Source organism: Lutra lutra, chromosome 5 (genome assembly GCF_902655055.1).
Source record: "Lutra lutra chromosome 5, mLutLut1.2, whole genome shotgun sequence".
Lineage (NCBI taxonomy): Eukaryota > Metazoa > Chordata > Mammalia > Carnivora > Mustelidae > Lutra > Lutra lutra.
Genome location: NC_062282.1, coordinates 128426315 through 128435351, shown reverse-complemented (window position 1 = coordinate 128435351; position 9037 = coordinate 128426315).

Below are 9037 nucleotides of genomic sequence, written 5' to 3'. Positions count from 1 at the left end.
TCAAATGTAATCATGTGAGTTTTAACCATGGTTACAAATTCTTTGATGCTCTTCCTATAGATTATTCCCCTCCCTTTGAATTTGGGTGAGCTTGTGACTACAACAACCAATAGATTACAATAAAAGAATGCCATGAGAATTTCAATATTATACCTCAAAAGACCATGCAGTTTCTCATTTGTTTGCTAAAATACTTGCCCTTGGTATCCAGAGTTACCATCTAAAAAAAGTCTGACTTTTTAAGACAACTATGATAAGAAGTCTTCTGTAGGCGCTCAAGTCAACTGCACCAGCTGAGACAAGCTTTCCAGCTAAGTCCTGGCCAACATACCAGACATTGAGTGAGGCCACCTTCTACCCTCGGGACTAGACTGTATGCCAGCTGAATACCACCAAGTGACTTCTATTGACACCACATAGAATAGAAAACTCACTCACCGAAGTCCGGCCAGTATTCCTGTCTCACAAATAAGGGAGCTACATTAGGAGGAACATTGTTTTAAATCACTATCTTCTGAAGTAATTTGTTACATAGCAGTAAATAAATGGGACAAATGTTAAACATGGTTTCAGACGATTTCATATTCTGCCTCCTCAAATATCAAGAATACACATTCTCTATAAAAAGATCACATGAAAATCCAAAAATATTAATAATTAATCAATTAAGAGGCTATAAAAACCACAACAGCATTTACTATTTATTACATGCTCTTGCCAAAACATGGGAGTCAAAATACCCTGGCAATATGTACCACACACATTAACAAAATCCAGGTATCATATCAAATAGATAAAGTCAAGGGCTAGCTGATGGAAAATACGGTATTTGCAAGAGTACTCAAGAGTGCAAGATAGAAGTCCTGATTTGTGTAGGGATTTCAGCAATGATTAATGATGATACACAGTTTATGTAATACAATGTTATCAACCATGAAGACCTATTGTGAAATATTCTTTAAGATTAAATAACCACACAACTGATATTGTTGAAAGCTGGCTTGAATATAAAATAGTATTATTATACAGAAAAAATGTTTTTTCACCATTATAAGGAGAAATATAGGAGAAATTGTAAGGAGAAATAAGGAGGCACAAAAACCTTTTAGGAATCAGTATGTAAAGCATTTTTTTCCAAGAAATATGTAAATAGTTTCCTACAAAAGATTTTCTGTGTACTTTGGAGTTTATATGGGAAAACCAATATCATTTGGATTAAAAATATTTCACTACCTCACTTAAAGCTAAGGCAGAACATTTTGTAATAAGTAAATAAAGGAAATTACTTAAGCTATGATCACTTGTGTAATATTTAAACTTCTTATATATGGGTGAAATATACCACCTGTACCAGTGCTAAATATTGTGTTCTTTATTTCAAAAGTTCAACTACTGTACTAGGCACCAGAAATTTAAAGATAAATGCAACCTTCAAGGATCTCATAGATTGGTTAGAAAGATGGGAATTTTAAAACAAGTCATAAAATCTAATAAAATAATAAGTACATTAAAGCAATACATAGGTTGCACAGGGGAGCAGATAATTAAATTTGCCTGGGGTGGCCAAGAAAGGTGATAATGGATAATCTACTTATTAGTTTTCTATTGCTGCTGTAACAAATTATCACAAACTTAGTGATTTAAAATGATACAAATTTATAGGTCAGAAGTCTGGTTGGCTTGGCTGGTTTCACTGCTCCTGATTTAATAAGGCTAAAATAAAGGTGGCAAATGACTGAGCTTTCATCAGGAATCTCCTGGAAGAACACTCTTCTTCTTTTTTTTTTTTTTTTAAGATTTTATTTATTTATTTGACAGACAGAGATCACAAGTAGGCAGAGAGAAACCAGGAAGCAGGCTCCCTGCTGAGCAGAGAGCCTGATACGGGGGCTCGGTCCCAGGACCCTGGGATCATGACCTGAGCCGAAGGCAGAGGCTTCTGCTCAGTGGGTTCACTGAGCCACCCAGGCGCCCAAGAACTTGCTTTTGCGCTTGTTTTAGAATGTTAGCAGAATCCAGTTCTTCGAGGTTGTACTATACTGAAGCCCCTGCTTCTCATAGAGGTCTCTCTCTGGTTCTTGCACAGAACACTGTCTGCTCATATGATTAGATTGGTTCCATCCAGATAATCTAGGATCATCTCTTTATTACAGAGTTCATAACCTTAATTATATCTACAAATTCCTTTGCCATGTAACACAACATGGTCACTAGATTCAAGAATTAAAGTATGAACATGTTTGAGAGTCCATTCTGCTTTGTACAGTTCATAAGCTTGCTTTCTTTCTTTCTTTAGAAGGAAAGATCAGGTTAGATCTAGAAGCAGAAAATAAGGATATCTACTTTGAGAATGAACTATGTAAACAAATACAAAGACCTAAAAAAAATAATCCATGATAATGAAATTAGAAACTGATCTGGAAAAGAACTGTGTTCAGGCAGGCAGAAATGATGTTATAAACTTTATTATGTGAAAAGAAATGAGAGTATCACTAACACACATTGGTCATGTTAGCTTGAGGCTTCAGCTCAGTGGAGTGGCCTCATATACATGTTCCTTTCATAACCAGCTAATGAAAATAAACAATAACAAAGATAGAACAATGCCAACAAAAAAGATTCTCCCTAACTCTCCAATTATTGCCCAATGTTTGCACCATTCTGAAAATACCACATGTCTATAATGCTAGAAGAATAGCAACTCCAGGTAGGAAAGACCCTGAAGTCAATAACTCATAGAGATTTGAGATATTAACATTAAAGCAGCAATTATTCATAAAAGTTGGTGGGTCCTAGGGAATTCTGGTAAAATATGCATGCTCAGATTTCTGTTCTCAACTCACTCCTTCCTCCTACCTGGGAATATAAAGGATATTTAAGCTTATACAAAAATACAGAGATTGTATATGTGTATTCATATAGTGAAATGAAGGGATTGGTAGTCACAATCATGGTTATGGGTATAGGTATGGAAAAAGACTGGTTTATCATCAGAGAGGAACTTTGAAACTGCCTGCTCAGGAAATAGTATCCATCAAGTTTTACCAAGTGAATGCCTAAAGAAAAAAGCATAGGCTCCCATTATGAAATGAGTAAGTCATGGGAATAAAAGGTACAACACAGGAAATATAGTCAATGATATTATAATAGTGTTAATATTGTGACAGATGGTGGCTATACATGTGATGAGCAAAACATACAGAGAGGTTGAACCAGTATGTTGAATACCTGAAGCTAATGTAATATTGTGTGTCAACTATACTTAAATTAAAAAAATAAAGAAAATGCTAAAAAGATTACTTGATGTATTTAAAAGTATATTTATTAAAGCCCTAGTCCAGAAAGACTATGATTAGAAGGTAAATTTGGATACATCTCAGTTTCATGCCTATTTGAAGATATATTAGTACAGGTCCTCGAAGATGCAGATGCCAAAACAAATACGGAAGTATAAGAGACTTATTGGAAGAAATGGTTATGAGAGGAAAAAAAGGAGGAAAGCTGGAGGAGGCAGGAAGACCTGTCAGAACATGACAAATGGGGTGCCTGGGTGGCTCAGTGGGTTAAGCCTCTGCCTTCGGCCCAGGTCATGATCTCAGGGTCCTGGGATCGAGTCCCACATCGGGCTCTCTGCTCAGTGGGGAGCCTGCTTCCCCCTCTCTCTCTGTTTGTCTCTCTGCCTACTTGTGACCTCTCTCTCTGTCAAATAAATAAATAAAAATCTTAAAAAAAAAAAAAAGAACATGACAAATGTATGACCACTGTGATAGAGAAAGGAAAGGAAGTGGTTAGGTAGAAAGGATCTCAGGCTGTAGCATGGCTTTAAGAAAGTTTTGGCCAGATCGATGGAGAGTCCTTGAGCCAACATCACCTGTCAGGGGAGTCCTGAATTTTGCAGAAGTTGGTCTTCCTCAGTAATATCCAGCGTTCAATCATTGGCTGGGAACAACCGGTGAAAAGTATGGCCTCACCATGAATATGGTGATGGATTCAGCACCCCGGACCTTTAGCTGTCCCTCACTTACATTCACCACAGCAGGTATCTTAATAGAATATTTTTATGCCTGCCACACTTCACCAGTTGTATTACAGAATTCTACTTAGGGAGCACATCCTCCTTGGTTTCCATGGGCTCACTTACTGAGGGAAAAATAGAGAAGTTTAGTGGAGTGATCTAGAGCCCCCTGTCAAGGGGACACCTAATGGTGAAAATTGTGGCCTCAAGATCAACTGCAGCAATAGGCTCTTTCCTCTTTTGGGGCCTTCCTAAAAGCTGGAAGCTATCTATGTCATCTCATATATGGTTCAGGGAAGCATTTCAAAGTATGGAATGCATTACCCCAGATCCCAATGAAACCTGTCAGGTACTGTGCTTCCTTCTTTATGGTAAAGGATGATAGATGCATCAAACTTCCCTTTACTTTGGGGCAGTTCCTGATATACTCCTGAACACTGGGCCCTGGAAACGTCACTGAGTATCTTAACCCTAAATCTTTGTAGAGTTTACTTCCCATAATATGTAACACATATATCTTACCAAGGCTGCCAGCAAACTGTCCTCCTCTTGCTCATGCTGTACAATCATCATGATATCATTGAAATGATGAATCAGAGTCACCACATGGGATTCCCAAGCAATTCAATTCAGACTATATTACAACAGAGGAGAGAGAGCATTCAAATATTCTTGAAGCAAAACCTTAAATGAATACTCTTTACTTTCATACAATATGAATATGAACTATTTATTACCTTTTTTTATTATCAGAGTGGAAGGGTACCCATTCTCCAAAACAATGTACCTGAGACCCTCTTAATCTGTCTTAGCAATGAAGCTTCACCCGATAAGGTAGTCATAACCAGAGCTGTTACTTGGTTAAATCTGTAGAAGCCTACAGTCATTCTCCAAATTTATCTGGGTTTCTGCAGGGGTAGACTAGTGAATTAAATAGCGACAAAATAAGGACCACTTCTGCAACCTTTACATTTTTAATGGTCGTAATAATCTTTAACATACTTCTGAGAAAGTGATGTTTATTGTTTAATATCTTACCTGGTGGGATGATGGCATTTTAAGAAGTTGCAACTTGGCTTTCCTCAAGTATCCTAGCTCTTGACCCACAATCTAAGAACAAAATGCAGTATTACTCTAACTGCCAAGTAAAGTCTAATTTTACGTTCAGGGACTAAGGAAGAAACCATTGGGTAGATCCAAGGACAGAGTGGTCCCACCATGAGTTAGACCTTAACCATTACATTTAATCATCACTCCCATTATTTCCTGCCATGCCTAAGCTTTTACTCTCACAGGAGTGCAATGGTAATGCTTTGGGTCCTCAGTTATTAATATTAGCTCATACTTAGGTTCTGTGTCCAATTGTCCTCAAACATGGGCATTCCCTTCTCTTCAGTGTACAGTGATATGATGGGGAATCATCACAACCTAAAGTGCTTTATCATGTTGCATGCAGGGAACTGACCACCTCTTTAGTTAGTGTCTTCCAAATTCAAGTTTGATTCAGGCTCCCATATCAGTGAATTCTTGCTTTTCTGGTCTTGCGTTCTAACATTCTGATTAAGTACTCTCAAAATCCCAGCACAGTAGTACATCCTAGCTCTTGTATATACATTCTCCTAATTTTTACATTTCCTTATCGTATTATACCTTTCTTTCCTTAGAAGGCTCACTAGATCCTTACCTAATTATGGTAGGCCCTAACTCTAGTTATCAGCCTCATAGCCTGGAGAAGTGGGGCTGTCTTCCACTTGTTGCCTCATGGGAAAGAAGACTGTGCAGTATCTCAGAACAGAGTGGGACAACTAGATCTTACTGATCAAGGATGGGTTCTTCCAATTCATGGTTATTTGTAGAGTCATCATCTATACAGACATCCTTCCAGATATCCCCAACCCATGTTTCAGGGCCCCAGAAAAAGCCTTTGATCTTAGGACAATAGATTGACCTTGAAGGAATTTTCCGATGTCTTGGGAGTTTTACATCTATAATCATCAAATCTTCAGTTTGTGCTATATCTGTTCTTCTACTCTAGGAGGTACGGATCTCCTTTTAAGTTACCAAAGAGATCCTCTGAAGCTCATATTTAGCCATTAACTGCTTGTTTACATCCCTCAGTTTCTCATTATCCCTCTGCAGGGCATCAATATAATGTAGGAGCCTATTGCCTTTTTATCATTGATGCTTCCCCTTATTCTCATATTTTTTAAATGCCTGAATCATTGCACTTAAAAAGGCATTTCCTTCCACAGGGACATAGTTCCAGTGGTGAAATCGTTAGCAATTAGCCTACTCTCTTGTAACAGAGACTCTCCATATCTTATCTACCACTTAGGATAGCGTTTTTGTTTTGTTTTGTTTTGTTTTGTTTTTCACTTGTGAGGCAGTGATTGATCCTGTTTAATACCAATATTGCCACACGTGTGTGTTTTTTTGCCCCCTTTGGACCACTGCCAGGAAATTTTATGTTAGTTCAGATCCTCAGAGAAAAGATGCTAAGATGAGATTATTTGTGCAAGACATTTATCAGGGAAACACATATAAGGGAAGAAGGGAAGGCATCAGAGAAGGCATGATGGTCTGACTCCTGGGAGAGAGAGTAGGAAAGAAGTAGCACCGGGTAGGAACAGTCTCAGACTGCAGCATACCTCTAAGGAAGATCTGGTCACACCAACATAAAGTCTAACCAAATGACCAACCAAAGTCATTTGTCATAGAAATCCTAGATTTTACAGGAATGAATTAACCATCATACCCATGCCAGGAGCAGCCCATGAGAAGCATGGCTTTATAATAAGCATTGTAGTAAAAGCAGCAGAGCCACTCATCAGTGCTTCCTGTGGCAAGAGATCTCTATGGTGTGAGATCTCTATATCACAGCTGCCACATAAAGTATGAAAATTTATGCAGTGTTTGCAGAAGCTGTATTAGATGAAACATAGGATGGGAAACTGTTAAAGAGAAGGGCCAATATTTGCAACGCATGGATGTGCGAAGTTGGGTATTGACTTGGAAGGTATAAGTACAGCAAGTATTATTGGTATAAGTACAGCAAGTATCTGGTGGGGGTACAAAATAGAGGAGAATAAACCAGAGGCTTAGCTATAGGCCAAATCATCACAGAGAATGGGAATACAATATGAAATAAGCACTTGAGCAAAACATGTACCCAAAACTTGCTTCTGGAGCAAAATCTTTGTGCAAGTTGTCACAGTCATCAAGAAATTATCTTTAACTAAACTGTCATAGGTGCTTAAATCATCAGGCATCCAACATTTGTATAGCTTTTAAACTGAGCAGACTTGTCTAGCTGAGATAGAAATAATGAAATTTAGTACACACCCTGCTGTTCATGGCACTGGGTTATATTAATCTGGAAGGGGGGGGTGCACAAAACTACCATCCAATTACCAGAACACTATGCTTGCTCAGAGAATATGATTTTTTTTTTCCTCACTGGAAGCAAAACTTTAGGCTAATTATGGATAATTATATCACTTATTAAAGCTATTTCCATAGAAAATTCACATGTTTAGAATTCTGTTATTTCTTATGTCCTCTTTTTTGTCTTAATTCTAAGACTTTCAAGTATTTAAATTTGACTTATGTTCATGTAATGTATAGATGATTGATAATCAGAATGACTTCAGATAGATTCCCACAGGATATACGAGTTTTTGAGTAAAAAAAAAAAAAATAATGGGGGGAGTATATCATCTAGTGCTACCAGTTGAGCTGTCAAATCAATGCTTCTGGGATTTGGCTTGCTGAAGATAAGTCACAATGATGTATAATTTAGTTTTTTCAATGTCAAAATAAGATTTTCAAGACTTCCTGATGCTAATACATTTATACAGAATACTTTTTTCCATCTTTATAAAGATAACTGTTACTACGGTATTTCTCAATATACTTTTTTAGCAATATTCTGTGGATTTGCTAAGATGGCACATGGTACTAATTACAAAGTCAAGCATTCTTTTGGTCTTCTATACCAGCATCATCACTTTAAAATAAGTATAAACTTCTCTTTTCACCACTGATAATTGCTCAGGTCTGTTACAGAAAGATTGATTATAAAATATCACATGGCATTATGATTTTTAATTTCTACCAGTTTGTCACCAAGCTAGATATAAATATTATGCATTAAACAATCTATTTTCCTTTTCCCTGGTTCTTTTCTCTGTGGGAAGGTTATATATCCCACCCTGCTGAAGTCAGTCTTGGCTATCAGGTTTGGTGTGTGCCAGTTCCAAGCAGAATATTTTTAAATGCCAGATTTTGGGTTGAAATATCTCTGTCCTATGAAACATTGATTGGCAATATTCCAGGTGTAAACTGCTTCATTAGACTGAGTCCCAGAGTACAAATGTTGTGAAACAGGTTCTCAATTAGTATATGGCATGAGGAAAAAATATGTAGAAAGAGGATTTATCTCACACTCAAATTCAAATACCCCCAAATTACCTATTTTCAGCACAGGTATAATCACCAAACAAAACGTCCTAAATTTTTGGGAAAAATGATCGAAAGTGTTGGTCAAGATTCCATTTTGATGGAACTGGAGCAAAGCATTGAAGGTATATCTTGACTGTAATGGGTTCTGCCTCAAAATAATGGGAAGTACTTCTAAATCCAATTCACACTTCAGACTCTAAAATAATAGTTCTGTTGCAGTTATTTGAAACACATGGGTACCTGACAAGTATTGGTTTTGACAAAGGATTTACATTTCCTCCAGCAGCATTTAAAGAATTTAAGAGCACAAAACCTATCAGAACTGTCACAGTTATACCTTATCACCTTCCAGCAAAATGCTAGTCCAAAAGGATCGTGTTGACTACTAAGGATACCCTGAAGGTGATGGTTGGAGAAGATTGCTAACAAGGTTTCTTGTTGCTGAACATGTTATCACATATTCAAAAACATGAGTGAATTATATTGACTAATTAATGCATTGATGTCTCAAAAAGTGTCAGAATGACCTTCACCAGACTTGAGGGGAAAAGAGTGTTTATT